General features: G+C 53.6%; 1 non-coding gene across 1 annotated transcript; it reads left to right on the forward strand.

Annotated features, from left to right (window-relative positions):
- Positions 1–10822: 10822 nt before the first annotated feature.
- TRNAP-UGG (transfer RNA proline (anticodon UGG)) lies at positions 10823–10898 on the forward strand. Its single transcript has one exon. It is a non-coding gene; the product is annotated as a tRNA-Pro (tRNA).
- Positions 10899–17969: the final 7071 nt, after the last annotated feature.

Consider the following 17969-nt stretch of genomic DNA (forward strand, 5'->3'; position numbering starts at 1 on the left):
GATGCTGCTTAAAGTCACACCCTGTGTCCAGAGTTTACTCTAATATGGGGTCTCTGCATGCCTACCCAAGATATTTTCAGCAACCAAGTGATTTATAATACTGTGCAATTCCTCCTGGAGCTCCATTTTATGGAGGGCCGCCATGAGTGTGAACGGGGACGCGTCCCTTCCCAGCCTGTTCTTCCAGAGGACGAGCATCTTGTAACATTGTTCCATCAGATTCCCTGGGTTCTCGTGTTCACAAATATCAATGTCATTTTCTCCGAGTCCGACAAGCCTCACGAACATCTTCCAGTCATTCGCTGGAACCTTACGTCTAAATTCATAACAGATCTTATTCTTGGCTGAGAAAACAGAAATCAGAAAGGAAGACTTGGTTACAATTCCGGAAGGCTCACGAAGCGTCGCTGTAACCGTTCCCACCTTCCTCCAGGCCCGGCCCCGCCGGCACACCATGGACCGGGGAGGGGGGCCCTGGGCCACCCAGGCTGACCTGGAAGAAGTGCAGGGGCTCTGGGACCAGGTGACCGTGGTTAGCCCTGACCTGCCATGGCTCTCGACCTGCCTGTTCCTCATTCACTCTGCAGCCAGTGAGCCGTGAAGGGACCCCGTATCCTGGGAATGCTGGACTGGGGCGGGATAAGGAGTCTGCTGGGGTCGGCCCCGCCCTTCCTCCCCACCTCACCAGAGCGGCCTTGAGGCATCAGGACAGAAGGCTGATGCCAGGGGGCCGAGTACAGGACCTGACACCTGGGGCTGAATTCTGTGGCCTCGCTGGGCTGTGGACCGTCTGATATCTAAGTGTATAAAGAGGGTGGATCCCCACAGCTGTCAGAGAGGACGAGATTATAAAGAGCATGAGCTCAATAAAACCCTGAGTCTGTTCCACTGAGAACTGCAGCACAGCCCACAGGGGACCCCCTCGTCCAGGGTCACACCAGGGTCCCCAGCAGCTCCTCACGCTGTCTCCTGAACACAGGGACACATTATAAATCAGCAGTGTGTGGTCTTCCTTTGTGCCCAGAACTTCCACTTGACAAAGGTCTGTTCCCCGAATGTCATTAGTGGACAAGAGAAACTGTCTTTTTTTAAAAAAATATTTTTTTTTTCTTTTTTTCTTTATTCATTTTTTAGAGAGGAGAGAGAGAGGGAGAGAGAGACAGAGAGAGAGAAGGGGGGAGGAGCTGGAAGCATCAACTCCCATATGTGCCTTGACCAGGCAAGTCCAGGGTTTTGAACCGGTGACCTCAGCATTTCCAGGTCGACGCCTTATCCACTGCGCCACCACAGGTCAGGCTGAGAAACTGAGTCTTAAGTCCACTGGACAGTTCCCTGTGCTTCGTGTCGGTAGACGGTCCCCTTCCCGGGGTTCAGACTTTGACATTCACTCCAACCCAGTAAGATTTATGCCTCAATAGTCCCTGTAAGTGAAGAATTTGAATGACTTACCATCATAGGACGTGTCCTCCAAAATATACTTTTTTTATATTCCTGTGAAAAAAGAGTAAAATTGTACCAGGAGAAGAAATTAGTGTGACCACGTAGAGGAATTTTGCAGAAACGGAACAGTCATTGGGTCTGTGTGGCAGCAGTGGGTGGGGACAGGGTGGCCTTCGTGACCATGATCCTGAAGTCACTAGCTGTCCCCCCAGGGGGAGCAAGGAGCTCACAGCCACCTGCCTCTGTGTCACACTCCCCCAGGACACGGCCTGGGCCTGGGGCAACACTGCATTGTCCCTCTGCCCCAGCTCTGGAGGGCGAGGGTCCAGGGCCCGGATGCTCTGAGTGTCCCCCTGACCCCTCCCAGAACCGGGCCCAGGGGAGACGCCTGGACCAGAACCTCCCTCACGGCCTCGGATGGAACCAGCCCTGCCGACACCTCGACTTTTACATCCTGCCTCCCGGACGGGGACAGTGAACTTGTGGTGTTTACTCTGCCTGGTCTGTGTGCTCTGCCGTGGTCGCCCCTGGAAACCCAGACAGGAACTGACGAGAGCGCAGAGGGAGCAGTTACCACGGCCCTGCACACAGTAGGTGCTCTATAAGCGCAGGCCGCACTGTTACGCAGACCCTCCCAGGGAGCTCACTCACCTGCTCCAGGTGCCTGAGGGAGGCTGCCGCCTCGGCCTGACCCTGCAGCCCCGGGGCCGGGGGAGCAGCAGTTTGCAGCTCCTGCTCTGGGGCTGCCTGGCTTCCTCCGGCCACCGCCTCCTGCAGCTCAGTGTCCTCCCCAGGCTCCTCTGAGGGTCCTGGGCGGGTCCCGACCCCAGGTGCCAGGGCTGAGTCCCCCTCCTGCAGCAGCAGTGTGGTGGCCTCGCCCGGGGCAGGTGGGCCCCTCTCAGGGTCTGTAGCCAGCAGAGTGCTGAGCTGGATGGTACTGAGTAACTAAAATACAAAGTTATTTCTTTTGACACAGCCCATCCCAGACACTTTAGGAAAAGAAATGACAAGGTGTCTGGCAGACCAGCCAGGGCCGTGCACTTTCACTGAAGAGTGCTTCATGGGGTCAGGGTCCAGCTCTGTCCTCCGCTCCCTGAGGGTTCCCCAAACGAGTCCCTTATGGGCTGAATGGTGACCCCAAAAGGGATGTCCACATCTTAAATGCTGGACAGGACCTGAGAAGGGGTCTTATTTGGAATGGAGTCTGTGCAGATCCACACGGGATGACAGTGGGTTCTCAGCCCAGTGATGAGGGAGTGTCCTCTGAGACAGCTACTCAGAGACAGAGAGACACTTGGGGAGGAGGCCAGGTGAGGACAGAGACAGAGACTCGAGTGACATGTCCACAGCCAAAGAGCAGCAGGACTGCTGGCAGCCAGCAGAAGAGGCGAGGGGAGGGATGGGAAGGACCCCCCAGGGCCTGGGAGGGAGCCACCCCCACACACCCGGATTGCAGACTTCTGGCCTCCACAGCGGCAGACAGGGAGGCCCTGTGTTTTAAGCCGCATGTTTGGGGTCATCTGTTTAGATAGCCCTGGGGAACCTGGACACAGCCCTGTCCCCCAGTGCCTCAGTTTCCACTCTGGGGTCTAGACCAGCAGAGATGAAGTCGTCTCCAGCACAACATTTAGGATCTGCTGAGGGGTTGTGACGGCTCCACAAAGCTGAGTCATGTACATGGGGGGGGGGGCGGACCCCAGCTGCCTCTCTCCCACTATGGGGACTCTCTGAGGACCTGAAGGCCTGAAGCCATGACTCGGACAATCCCAGTGATACTTACACGGCTCCCTGGCTCAGTCAACACTCCTGAAAATAAAAAAGGAAATGCAATAAAAATATTGTCATACTCCACATAACAACGTTTTGGTCAATGATAAGACACACATATGGCTGTGCGCTCATTGATTAGGATGGAGCTGAAACACTCCTATCACCTGGTGACAAGGCCTCACCAAAGGGCCACATGTCATTGTTCCCGTGGTTAGGGAGATGAAAGTGTGAACAAACTTGTGCTGCTGCCAGAGGCACAGAAAAGTAGCAGATATGATTACTTACAACAGCGTGCCAGCAATAATGAGCTCCTATGTTACTGCTTTACTGACGCACTGGTCTCCACTTTGTATCTGTTTCTGGGTGTATCTCCCTCCTTGTGAGAAAGTGCTGAGAGCAGCCAGTGTGATTCACAGGCAGCAGTTTCGCCACCTGGTGGTCATCTCTGCTCACTGCATCTTGTTGCCTCGTGTGATTTCATCTCCTGCTGTCCGTACAGTAATGTGCTTGCAGGTCTGTAGCGCTGGAGTGAAGGGCTACACCACACAGCCTGGTACTGGCTCTACCCTCCAGGTGCCCGTGTTCTCTGTGATGTTTGCACAAAGATGAAATTGCCTAGGGACACGCTTATCATCGTGCGGCAGATGACTATGACTGATATAACTGAACAAGCACTTCTTGGGGAAATGCTGGCATTCATAACAAAGGAAATGTACTTACACTTTAAGAAACAGAATTTCAGCTGTGAAAGCTTCACACCTGGAAACAGGTAAGAATTCCCAGTGAGTGAGCACGCTCAGTGGTCTCACCTCCCCCGACCCCCTGGCGGGAGCTCCAATCTCTTCCAGCTTCCTGGCCAAGGGCACCCGGACACCCTGCCCCTGCCCGCTGCCCTGGGATGCTGGTCTGAAGCCTTGTGTCTGGACCTGCACTCAGCACACGGCCCCCTGTCCAGAGCGCCAGCTCAGGCACGAGTGGCCCTGGGTGAGGAAGTGAGCGCAGCTCTGTTTTAAATGAAGAACGCCCCGCCTAGCACCTCCTGCAGTTCCTGACCTGGTTGCTGACCTGTGTCCCCTGCGGGGCAGCTCGGACTCTACTCTACCTGGTCTTCTACAGCAGCGGATGCCGATGACAACGCCAATGCCCATGCTGACGATGATGACAAAAATGATGATGTCGGCAATGCTGCACGTGTCGATGCCCCTGCTACCAAAGCCACTGCCAATGGTGCCCACACTAACACTGGCCTCTGTCCCTGACACTGGGCTGGAGCTGTGAGCTGGATGACTGGTTGTGTTTACTGGAAGGGGGCAGACAGAGGGTGCTGTAGCCAGGTAAGCGTGTCCCAGTCCTTAGTGACATTCGAGAGAAGGAAACGCCTGCTATTGGAGCTGGAATGGCTCCCTGTTTCCAACCCGAAGTCTCTTCTGGTGGAGGTGACAATCCCTCCTGGCTCACAGATGACAGCCAGCTCTAGGAAAGCCACACCTCAGAGACACCCCCAAATTACTGCTTTACTCTCGTTTGTCCACAAAGAAAGAGGGAACACCATTGTGTCCGGGCGAGCAGCGCACAGAGAACGGACCACAGAGAACCCCCTGCACCCACACCCGCTGGGACAAGCTCTGCGGTCACACTGATGACACCCTTCGGGGCCCTGCATGCAGGCTCAGGGGGACCACCGCACCCCCTAGATCTTATCTCACATAGAGGCTGAAGCATCATGGGGCGGACAGCTTTAGACAGACAGGGTTTTCAAACACCTCTGTCCAGCTGCCCCGTCCTCCCTTCTGACCCACTGGAAGAACCATGAGCTACATGTGACATGAAATAAACATGAGAGGGACCACAGCCCAGTCTGAGTCCAAGACCGTCACCCACACGCCTGGGGCCCCGACCCCACACCCCCGAGTCAGCCCTCTGTGATTTTACCTCCCGCCCCACGTCAGTGCGGCCGAACGGCCCGTGCTGGGCACACCGCCCACTTCTCTGGGACTCAGTCCTGTTACAGGGTCCAGTCTCACTGGGGACACTGTGCAAAGTCACATGAGACTTTACACCCACTTCCCTGTCAGCGGACACTGGGTGGCAGAGCCGGCCCCGGGGTAGACTGAGGCAGGGATGGGTGGTGGGGAGAGATGGAGACACATTTAGAGCTTGTGATACTGAGCTGAGCTGACTTCATGTCTCTTTGTACCGAATCTTAGCATATGGACCAGAGTGCTAGCTTGTGTTCATGCTGTCAGTGTATCATGTTTCAGGAAAATTCCTGTTTCCTTAAAAATAAAAGGTATAAGTCTAAAAAATAAAAATAAAAAAATATAAAGCCTGATGCCTGACCATCGGTGGTGAGGTAGATAGAGTGTTGGACTGGGATGCCGAGGACCCAGGTTCGAGACCCTGAAGTCGCCAGTTTGAGTGTAGGCTCATCTGGTTTGAGCAAAAGCTCACCAGCTTGGACCCAAGGTCGCTGGCCTGAGCAAGGGGTTACTCAGTCTGCTGAAGGCCTACGGTCAAAGCACATATGAAAAAGCAATCAATGAACAAATAAGGTGTCGCAACAAAAAACTGATGATTGATGCTTCTCATCTCTCTCTCTTCCTGTCTATCTGTCCCTGTCTATCCCTCTCTCTGACTCTCTCTCTGTCCCTGTAAATAAATAAATAAATAAATAAATAAATAAAGCCTGACCTGTGGTGGTACAGTGGGTAAAGTATTTACCTGGAACACTGAGGTCACTGGTTTAAAACCCTGGCCTTGCCTGGTCAAGGCACATAAGGGAGTTGATGCTTCCTATTCCTCCCACTTCACTCTCTCTCTCTCTCTCCTCTCTAAAATAAATAGTCTTAAAAAAAAGTGAAAAAAATGTGTATAGGCTCTGGTTGGTTGGCTTAGTGGTAGAGCATCAACCCAGCATGCTGAAGTCCTGAGTTCAGTTCCCAGGCAGGGCACACAGGAGAGGCAATCCCCTGCTTCTCTCCCCCACTCCCTCCCACAGCCATGGCTTGAGTGATCAGAGTGCACTGCCCTGGGTGCTGAGGGTGGCTTCATGGAGCCTCCACCTCACGTGCTAAAAATAGCTCTGTTGCAAGCAATGGCCCCGGAAGGACAGAGCATCGGCCCCAGGCAGGGGTCACCGGGTGGATCCCAATCAGGGCACATGCGGGAGTCTGCCTCTGTACCTCCCCTCCTCTCACTTAAAAATAAAGAAATAGCCCTGGCCGGTTGGCTCAGTGGTAGAGCGTTGGCCTGGCGTGTGGGGGACCCAGGTTCGATTCCCAGCCAGGGCACATAGGAGAGGCGCCCATTTGTTTCTCCACCCCCCCCCTTTCCTCTCTGTCTCTCTCTTCCCCTCCCGCAGTCGAGGCTCCATTGGAGCAAAGATGGCCCCGGGCGCTGGGGATAGCTTCCTGGCCTCTGCCCCAGGCGCTAGAGTGGCTCTGGTCGCGGCAGAGCGATGCCCCGGAGGGGCAGGGCATCGCTTCCTGGTGGGCAGAGCTTCGCCCCTGGTGGGCGTGCCAGGTGGATCCCGGTCGGGCGCATGCGGGAGTCTGTCTGACTGTCTCTCCCCGTTTCCAGCTTCAGAAAAAATACAAAAAAAAGAAAAAAAAAAAAAGAAAAAAAAATAAATAAATAAAATGAAATAGAAATAAGTGTATGGCCCTGGCCAGATAGTAAGAGTTTGCTGGTTCGATCCTCCGTCAGGGCACTTACAGAATCAGCTCTCTCTCTCTCTCTCTCTCCTTTACTCTCTCACTGACAGCAGTAAGTTAAAAAAAATTGATCGAAAAATGTTAACAATACAAATAAAAGGCACGGGACCAGGTGCACAGCCTGCGCTGACCGGGCTGCTGGGATTCCCTTCGTGGCCCTGATCCTGAGACCCTGCCCACACCTTTACAGTGTTGAGTCCTGTTGTCATTCTCTGCTGGTTCAGGGTCCCCTCATGTTCGTTTACATGACACTTCACACATCCTTTGCTAGAATATTTGCAAAGTCTTATTTTCTGTTTTTCTAAACAGAAATGGTATCTTTTCTCTAAAGTTACTGTTTTGAAAACACTTTGTTGCGATATACGGAACTTCAGACAAACGTGCTACTCTTGTAGACGGCAGCACTGAAATCCTGCTCACTAGGTGGATTCTTTAACTGTAGACACATATCGTCCTGGTAAATGCCCACACCCTGTGATGGGGACCTGGCAGCCCCATCACCCCACTCTTCTGCAAGACTGCTCTTGGGGTGACTCCTACAGCCAGGTGGAAGGGGGGCAAGCTTTAAAATCCAAAGGACCCCCCAAGCCTGACTGCAGCGCACTTACCCCCCTAGGTCTGGGGACGCAGTAGGCATTCGCTCTCCCTATTGTCGTAGGGCATGAAGGTGTCGGGTGGGCACGGACTGAACTGTGTGAGGTGCTCCATGTCACAGCGTCCAGTGACAAAGTAGTCTGTGGGAGGGGTGGGGACATACGTGAGGTTGGGGCTCAAAAACAGACCCACCTGGTCGCTGAGGCCTCTGCCCCAGGAGGTCCCTCAGCACCTGAGGGCCAGTCCCCAGCACAGCGCCAACCCTCACCTCCTAGCTCCTCGGAATGTTCTGGACGGTACCTGGCCCCAAGCGTCCCAGGACCTGGGAACCTGAGTCAGCCCAGGTGTTCCCGATACCCTGCAGCTCGGACAGGAGGGGTTCTCAGGGTGCACTGGGGCCCAGCTCGGGCAGGAGGGGTTCTCAGGGTGCACTGGGTCCCAGCTCGGGCAGGAGGGGTTCTCAGGGTGCACTGGGGCCCAGCTCGGGCAGGAGGGGTTCTCAGGGTGCACACTGGAGCCCAGCTCGGGCAGGAGGGGTTCTCAGGGTGCACTGGGGCCCAGCTCGGGCAGGAGGGGTTCTCAGGGTGCACTGGGGCCCAGCTCGGGCAGGAGGGGTTCTCAGGGTGCACTGGGGCCCAGCTCGGGCAGGAGGGGTTCTCAGGGTGCACTGGGGTACAGCTCGGGCAGGAGGGGTTCTCAGGGTGCACTGGAGCCCAGCTCGGGCAGGAGGGGTTCTCAGGGTGCACTGGGGTACAGCTCAGGGAGGAGGGGTTCTCAGGGTGCACTGGGGCCCAGCTCAGGCAGGAGGGGTTCTCAGGGTGCACTGGGGCCCAGCTCGGGCAGGATGGGTGTTCAGGGAGCGTCTACCCACCGGGGGCAGCTCAGCAGCTTCCGGGACAGTTTCCAGGAGACCCTGGAGGCCTAGAAACAGGCGTCTGACCCAGGCCCACAGGAGCCCCCCTGGCCTCCGACCACCGTGTACAAAGCCTAAACCGGAGGCCAGAACAACACACACTCAGCATGTATTCTGAGTTCACTTACTTCATGTTGGACAATATGTCTCATTCATCGCTGAATGTGGCGTGTTCAGGTGTGTGTGCACATAGGTGTGTGCATACATACATGTGCATACGTGTAGAAGTGTGTACTGTATGGACTGGTGGTGTGTGAGCAGCCGTGAGTGGTCTGGGTGTGGGGTTCAGTCCCTGAGCTGGGAGCCCCGTACGGCTCAGACTCATGGCTAAAAGGAGGCGTGTGGCGGTGTGGGTGGGGCTCAGAGAGCGGGGTGCAGGTGTGTGGCTGTGTCTTTCTAAGAGGAGACCCTAGAAGGTAGGGGCACTGATAGTGTGCACGCACCAGCCTGTGTGTGTAGATGGGGGTGCAGGGTGGGGGCCGTGGCCTGGACCACGTTCCACAGAAGGCCCAGGAACCTGGTCCTGACCAACCGTGAGGGGATGTGGTGGGAGGGAGGGCAGAGCAGGCCCAGGAGCCTGGGGCCCCCGCTGCGTTACGGGATAATGCAGAGCATCTTCACGAGTGTGAGTGAGCCTCCGTGGATTTGCTGGGTGTGCGGGCAGCAGCAGCCACTCACTACAGCTACTGACCACAGTGTCCACCATCCTTGCCTTGAGAGCGGGGTGCTCCTGACAGGATGTTTCCTTCTGAATTCAGCCTGATAATCCACAGATGTGTCTAACCTATGTCTATGTACAGGTGTACGTACTGGGTGGCTCCTGTATTTAGATTTCTGTCTACCTTCTTTTTCTTTTTTTTCTTTTTTGCAAAGACAGAGAGAGTCAGAAAGAGGAACAGATAGGGACAGACAGACAGGAAGGGAGAGAGATGAGAAATATCAATTCTTCGTTGCAGTTCCTTAGTTGTTCATTGATTGATTTCTCATATGTGCCTTGACCGGGGGCTACAGCAGACCAAGTGACCCCTTGCTCAAGCCAGCGACCTTGGGCTCAAGCTGGTGAGCCTTGCTCAACCAGATGAGCCCGCGCTCAAGCTGTCAATTTCGGGGTCTCGAACCTGGGTCCTCCACATCCCAGTCCGACGCTCTATCCCCTGCGCCACAGCCTGGTCAGGCTCTGTCTACCCTCTTAATTGTGGGTTTGATATATTACTTTCTCCTCAATTATTTTCTCATTTTTATCTGGCTTTTACTTTCTTTATTTTCTGTTCCCCAGATCCTTTCCCCCCTTCACTGCAAATTTGATTCTATTGTAAGAATTTACTGATTTATGCTGTATGTTTGGTTGGGGAAAATGAAACAAAAAGATAAGCAGGTTCACAGATCGGTTGCAAGACAAAAACTCAGTTTGCAAACACCATAGGAGTAACAACAACAACAAAAATAATAGTAACTTAAAGATGATGGATTCCGGCAAACAGCACCTGAACTAAGTCACCAGAGTCAACAAACCCGGAAAGGGACAAATCAATGTCACAAGTGCTGTGTCTCTTGAGATGATGCAGCTAAAATGACACATCACTTCTGTGGTATTTTTGTCGAAAACACCTAACTGGGCTTTATTCACAAGAAACCATGAGAAGGGCCTGACCAGGCGGTGGCGTAGTGGATAGAACGTTGGACTGGGATGTGGAGGATCCAGGTTCGAAACTCCCAGGTCACTGGCTTGAGCACAGGCTAACCAGCTTGAGCGTGGGGTTGCTGGCTTGAGTGTGAGATCATTGAAATGACCCCATGGTTGCTGGGCTTGAGCCCAAAGGTCGCTGGCTTGAAGCACAAGGTCGCTGCCTTGAGCAAGAGGTCACTAGCTCTGCTGTAGCCCCCCGACACCTGTCAAGGCACATACGAGGAAGCAATTAATGAACAACTAAGGAGCTGCAAAGAAGAATTGATGCTTCTCATCTCTCTCTCTTCCTGCCTGTCTGTCTCTGTCCCTCTCTCTGACTCTCTCTATATCTCTGTCAATAAAAAAGCCCCGGCCGGCCTGACCAGGCGGCGGTGCAGTGGATAGAGTATCTGACTGGGATGCGGAGGACCCAGGTTAGAGACCCCGAGGTCGCCAGCTTGAACGCGGGCTCATCTGGTCTGAGCAAAAGCTCACCAGCTTGGACCCAAGGTCACTGGCTCCAGCAAGGGGTCACTTGGTCTGCTGAAGGCCCACGGTCAAGGCACATATGAGAAAGCAATCAATGAACAACTAAGGTGCCGCAAAGAAAAACTAACGATTGATGCTTCTCATCTCTCTCCGTTCCTGTTTGTCTGTCCCTATCTATCCCTCTCTCTCTGACTCTCTCTCTGTCTCTGTTAAAAAAGAAAAGAAAAGAAAAGAAAAGCCCTGGCCGGTTGGCTCAGTGGTAGAGCTTTGGCCCTGGGTGTGGAAGTCCCGGGTTCGATTCCCGGCCAGGGCACACAGGAGAAGCGCCCATCTGCTTCTCCACCCTTCTCCCTCTCCGTTCTCTCAATCTCTCTTTTCCCCTCCTGTAGCCAAGGCTCCATTGGAGCAAAGTTGGCCCAGGCACTGAGGATGGCTCCATGGCCTCAGCCTCAGGTGCTAGAACAGCTCTAATTATAAAGGAGCAACAGCCCAGATGGGCAGAGCATCACCCTCTGGTGGGCATGCCGGTTGGATCCCAGTTGGGCTCATGCATGGGGTTTGTCTGACTGCCTCACTGCTTCTCACTTTGGAAAAATATTATACAAAAAAAAATACGAAAAGAGGGAGGGAGGGAGGAAGGAAGGAAGTTAGGAAGGAAGTTAGGAAGTTAGGAAGTTAGGAAGTTAGGAAGTTAGGAAGTTAGGAAGTTAGGAAGTTAGGAAGTTAGGAAGGAAGGAAGGAGAAGGAAGGAAGGAAGGAAGGAAGGAAGGAAGGAAGGAAGGAAGGAAGGAAGGAAGGAAGGAAGGAAGGAAGGAAGGAAGGAAGGAAGGAAGGAAGGAAGGAAGGAAGGAAGGAAGGAAGGAAGGAAGGAAGGAAGGAAGGAAGGAAGGAAGGAAGGAAGGAAGGAACTTTCAGACCAACCCAAATTGGGAAGCACTCTGAAATCACTGGCCGTGCTTCTAAACGGTGTTATGGTCACGGAAGGAAAGGCAGACTGAGGAAGGGCTACAGCCTGCTCAGGTCACCATGGCGACAGCTGCCCAAATATAAAGGTGGCCTGCAGACCCAATGCCAGCATGACCCTGATGTCACCCTATCTGGTCACTGCACAGCTGGGAGCTGAGATGCTGTTACCTTTGCAGCATCTGGGCGGGAACAAAGCAAGTCTGTGTGCTGGTTTATTTTAATTTTTTTTTTCTTTTCTGGAAAGTAATTTTTTAAATTGGGCTCAAATTCACATCACTGAAAAGTGACCATTGGAAAAGCGGCATTTGGTACATTCACACCATGTGCAATCATTTGGCTTATTTAGTACTACAAAGTGGGAAATTATTGCAAAAGGAAACTTTAAAAATAAAAAACCTTTTCAAAGAGGAAAAGAGGCTCAGACAAGAGGATGCGTCTCTCCTGTCGGGCACCCGGCCGGGCCAAGAACAGGGAGGCTATCAATCCCACACCGACTCAGCTGCCATCTCAGCCCAGGCTGGTCCCTCCGAGTCTGGAAGAACACTGAGGGCAGCTGTGTCCTGGCCTCCAGCACCCAGGGTCCCGCCCCAGCCCCACCTGGCTGCCCCTGAAGTCTCATTTCCAGCACCTGCCCCTCCCAACACCGCCCATTCTCCCAGCTCCTGTCCGGCCTCAGAAGCTCCCCCTCCAACCCTCACTTTCTTTCTTTCTTTTTTTTTTCTGAAGCTGGAAACAGGGAGAGACAGACAGAGTCCCGCATGCGCCCTACCAGGATCCACCCAGCACGCCCACCAGGGGCAAAGCTCTGCCCACCAGGGGGCGATGCTCTGCCCCTCCTGGGCGTCGTTCTGCCACGACCAGAGCCACTCTAGCGCCTGGGGCAGAGGCCAAGGAGCCATCCCCAGCGCCCGGGCCATCTTTGCTCCAATGGAGCCTTGGCTGCGGGAGGGGAAGAGAGAGACAGAGAGGAAGGAGGGGGGGGTGGAGAAGCAAATGGGCACCCCTCCTATGTGCCCTGGCAGGGAATCAAACCCGGGTCCCCCGCACGCCAGGCTGACGCTCTACCGCTGAGCCAACCGGCCAGGGCTAACCCTCACTTTCTGAAGGTGGCTGGGAGGGTGCAGAATTTTAGTAACTCCTTTACGTGCACCAAGAGATGAAAAAGGTTGAAAATGGTTGAGCTATATATTATGACCATGTAATTATAGGAACAACTACACTTGAAAAATGTTACTGAGCCTGTCCAGGAGGTGGCGCAGTAGATAGAGCCTAAAACTGTGGTGTAGAAAGCCCAGGTTCAAAATCTCAAGGTCACCAGCTTGAGTGCAGGCTCACTAGCTTGAGTGCAGAGTTGCTGGCTTGAGCATGGGATCATAGACATGACCCCATGGTCTCTAGCTTGAGCCCAAAGGTTGCTGGCTTGAGTCCATGGTCACTGGCTTGAGCAAGGGGGTCACTCACTCTGCTGTAGCCCCCACCCTCTCCCCTCAAGGCACATATGAGAGCAGTCAGTGAACAACTAAGGAGACTAAGGAGCCACAATGAAAAACTGATGTTTCTTATTTCATTTCTCTCCCTTCCTGTCTGTATGTCCCTATCTGTCTCTCTGTCTCTCTCTTTCTCTCTGTCTCTGTCACAGAAAGAAAGAAAGAACAAAAGAAGGAAAGAGAAGAGAAAAAAATAGAAGAAAAGAAAAGAAAAGAAAAAAGAGAAGAGAAAAGAAAACTGTTACCGATATTCAGAAAATAGTGAAACATCCTGGCCTGTGGTGGCGCGGTGGAGAGAGCGACCTGGAATGTTCAGGTCGCCAGTTGGAAACCCTTGGATGGCCTGGTCAAGGGACATAGGACACAAGCCAGCAGTGAACAGCTCAAGTAAACCAAGCATGATTTGATACTTCTCCCTGCGACCCCTACCTGTAAAATTAATAAATAAAATCTTTTTAAAAAGTAATGAAACAGAGTATCTGTAGGAAACCATTTCTGAGTGAATGCTAGAGAGTAGACAAAACCCACTTTATGTTTAAGAAACAATACCCCCCTCCCACCTTGGCCAGATAGCGCCCCAAAGCACAGAGGTTGCTGGTTCCATCTATGTTCCTTTCTCTCCTTGTTTCTCCTCCTTCCTCTTTCTCTAAAATCAATCAATTAAAAAATATTTTTTTAAAATGGACCAGACCTGCGGTGACGTAGTGGACAAAGCGTGGACCTGGAATGCTGAGGTCTGGATTTGAAACCAGAGGCACACTGCGAAGCAACTACTAAGAGTTGATGCTCCCTTACCTGGGCGCCACCTCGGGCCTCCCTGCAACCGCGTGTCCCCCAGCAGGGCGCCCGCACTCCGTGTCCCAGCGCCGAGCACGCAGGCAGCTCCTGCTCCCGGCACCAGCCGAACCGGCAGCCCCAGGCTGCTCTCCGCCCTCCGCTCCTCAGGATCGGGGACAAAGCGGCCAGGGAGAGCCTGGGGCCCGGGGACCCCTTAGATTCCTTAGTCTCCCCGCCTGCACCCGAATCCCGGCGCCCCCGGAGGTCCTGAGACCCGCAGGCGTTGGGGGAGGGGGACCCCATTCAGTCCCCAGCGTCCCCCCAACTCCCAGAAGCGGATCTGGTCCCGGTACAAGCTGGGGGAGGGGAGACCCCATTCAGTCCCCAGCGTCCCCCCAACTCCCAGAAGCGGATCTGGTCCCGGCAGGACTAGGGGAGGGGGACACTATCCAGTCCCCTTAGGCCTCGCCGTCTCGCGCCCGGCTCCGCGCGCGCAACCACCGTGGCGACAAGCTACTCACAGACGGGGAGGAACAGAAGTTGCGGACACCAAGCCCTGGTGCCCAGGGCGGCGGGCCTGAAGCACTCCTGTAGGTCAGCCGGCTCTCCCGGGGCCGGGCGCTGATCAGGCTGCGGGCCGCCTCCTTCCTGACCTCGCCTTGCTCTATCCACTGCGCCACCACCTGGTCAGGCTCTTTTCAAAATTTTTTATTCATCTTTAATGTCATTCACGTTCATCCTTATTTCTCTGTCCGTGTTTCTGGAAATTTTTTAAAATTTTTCTTTTTTTGCAAGAGAGAGAGAGAGAGAGAGAGAGAAAGGGGGGAGGAGCAGGAAGCATCGACTTCCCATATGTGCCTTGACCAGGCAAGCCCAGGGTTTCACACCCGCGACCTGAGTTTCAGGTCAGGCTTTACACACTGCGCCACCACAGGTCAGGAACCATTCACTTTTATTTTTAATGATTTTTTAAAAAAGCTATTTTTCTTGCTTTTACAGGGAGAAGAGGATGGTGGTGAAAGAAGTATCAACTCATAGTGGACACTCCATCCACTGAGCCAGCACAGGCCAGGCAGGCATCATTCACTTTTACAATAATAAAACTATATATATGTACACACACACACACACACACACATATATTTAATTGATTGATTTTAGAAAGAGGGGAAGGAAGGGAGAGAGACAGAAACATCAATCTGTTCCTGTACGTGCCCTGACTGGGGATCGAACAGGCAATCTCTGCACATTGTGATGACGCTCTAACCCACCGAGGTATCTGGCCAGGCAGAAGCTTCACACTTTAAATGTGGTGAACTCCATTACTCCGCTGTTCCTAATTCAGCCAGTGCAGGGGCTGTGTGGGGCCATCTGGGAAGTTGGCCCTGACCCCACGTAAGCCAGACGTCCACTGGGCAGCTCGCTCTGAACCTGCCATTATATACGGACCGGGCAGTCCACATGAATATCACACGCAAATGAGAATCATGAAGCTAAACATGGAAACGTAGGACAATGTATTTGATCCCGTCCCCCTTCCCCCTTTCCTCTGACTGCTGTCCATCTGTTCCTGTGTCCCTGCCTGTTTCTATTTTGTTCCTCAGGTTACTGTGTTTGTTAGACTCCACACATAGGGAGATCATATGGTATTTGTCTTTCTCTACCTGGTTGATCTCACTTAGCACAATAATCCTCAGGACTATCCAAAAGATATCTTTTTCATAGCTGTGTAGTATTCTATTGTATAAATGTACCAGGGCTGGGGTTTCTTTTTAACTAAAATTTTATTATTGATTTCAGAGGACAGAGAGAGAGAGAGAGAAAGGGAGTAGGGAGGAGCGGGAAGCATCCAATTTTAGTTGCTTTTTGTATCTGTGTTGACCGCACAAGCCCTGAGTTTCGAACCAGCAACCACAGCCTTCGGATCAACGCTTTATGCACTGCGTCACCACACGTCAGGCTGTACCACAGGTTTGTTTGTTTGTTTATTTATTTATTTATTTATTTATTTAATTTTTTACAGAGACAGAGAGAGAGTCAGAGAGGGATAGACAGGGACAGACAGTCAGGAAGGGAGAGAGATGAGAAGCATCAATAATTAGTTTTTCCTTGCGCATTGTGAAACCTTAGTTGTTCATTGATTGCTTTCTCATATGTGCCTTGACCGCAGGCCTTCAGCAGACCGAGTGACCCCTTGCTTGATTCAGTGACCTTGGGTTCAAGCTGGTGAGCTTTTGCTCAAACCAGATGAACCTGCGTTCAAGCTGGTGACCTTGAGGTCTCGAACCTGGGTCCTCGGCGTCCCAGTTCAATGCTGTATCCACTGCACCACCGCCTGGTCAGACTGTACCACATGATTTTATCTGCTCATCCTCTGATGGCACATGGGCTGGTCCAGATCCCGACTTACACACAATGCTGCAGTGACCACGGGGGTGTGTGTCATGTGTTTTTAATTCCTGTTTTAGAACCCACAACTCCTAAGGTGATAATTGATGGAGTTGCCCAGGACTGCACACACCACGGGTTCCCTTCCATCCCGGTTCCCTGTGAGGACAGAGGAGAGTGGTTAATGGCGGTGACAGGAGACGCCTCCGCAGTGAGAAGGCTGGAAGAGCGGTCATCCCCTCCCCAGGCAGGGATCACGTCAGGGAAGCTGAGCTCACCTGCTTTTCCCACAGACCCGCCGGACACCCTGTCCCGGCCCCGCTCTGCCTCTGAGATGGGGCTGGCACCCCAGTCACCACGCACGAGGGGCCCCGAATCGACCTAGGCCCGTCCCTCAGCCCCAGAGTCCGGGGCATCACGGAGAGGGCACTGTGATGTCACCCAGAGTGTTCTCCCTTCCGGTCACTCCATGGGCAGGAGGAGCCCCCACTGGTGACAACCAGGGACTGAGGACAATGGCCCCGCCCCATCTGAACTCAGGCTCCCCGGGACCCGCCCCGCAGCCCAGGTCCTCACTCACCCCATCCAGTGGCTCTAACTCGATGTTCACAGCGTTCAGGGGACAATGATGTGAGGCCTGGGGTCTTCTGTCTGTTATTTTCTTGATGTAGAAATAAATGATGGGCATCAAAAATGGCAACACAGCAGCAGCCAGAAGGACAGGAATCCAGACGGCATAGAACAGGTGCCCGCTCTCTGAAACTGGGAATACAGACAAGGTCCCAGTGAGGTCAACTCTGAGCATTCCCTCAACAGCCTCGGGAAGCAGGACGGCAGCCCAGTGACGCCCGACAGGACACACCCGGAGGAGACGCAAACACGGGTGAGATGTCTGCACCCTGTGATCAGGGAGCAGTGCTCACAAGACCAGACACGGAGCCACGGAAGTGTCCGAGGACGGAGGGAGGGATAGAGACGTGTGCGTACACACATGCACACTCACATGTACACACATATATGCACACATGCACACGCACACACACACACATGCACACACACATGCACACACACATACACACACATGCACACACACATGCATACGCACCGGATATTATTCCCAAAACAAAGATGGAAATCCTGCCACGTGTAAGGATAGGGAAGGACCTTGAGGACACTGTGCTCAGTGAGAGGAGACAGACAGACAGACAGACAGACATGGCTGGAGGGTCTTGTCTTATGGGGACTCTAGAAACAAAGCAAACTGACAGACAAAGAGGTCAGAGGTGAGGCTGGGGGAGCTGGGAGAGGGGTCAGCAGCTCTGAACTTGCGCTGTAGTCCCGGGAGTGAGGGACACGGGGCGGCTGCAGTGACACCGCCGTGGGCTGAGTGGGAAAGCTGTTCAGAGCGGACGCTACGTCCTCAGCACAAGGAGAAACGCAAGTCCTGCTCCTTCTTCTACTGCATCTGCATGAGGGGACGGATGAGAGCTGACTGTGGTGACCGGTCACAGTGTGTACCAGTCACGTCACTGTGCCGTTCCCTCTGGACCTACACAGGGCGGATGGCCGACGGCATCTCCATAAAACCAGCATCTCCGCTCGCTGGCCCAGCAACACAGCAACAGGGGCCGAGGCCCAGTGGGCAGGCAGCTCTCACCTGCCCGGTCTGGTCAGCTGAGCCCAGCGTGAGGTGGGGTGGGCGGGAGACGCCCAGGTTGGCACCCTGAGGGCAGTGGGCCTTACTCTGTTTCCCGGTGGAGTTCCGG

This window comes from Saccopteryx leptura, chromosome 1, assembly GCF_036850995.1.
Source record: "Saccopteryx leptura isolate mSacLep1 chromosome 1, mSacLep1_pri_phased_curated, whole genome shotgun sequence".
Classification (NCBI taxonomy): domain Eukaryota; kingdom Metazoa; phylum Chordata; class Mammalia; order Chiroptera; family Emballonuridae; genus Saccopteryx; species Saccopteryx leptura.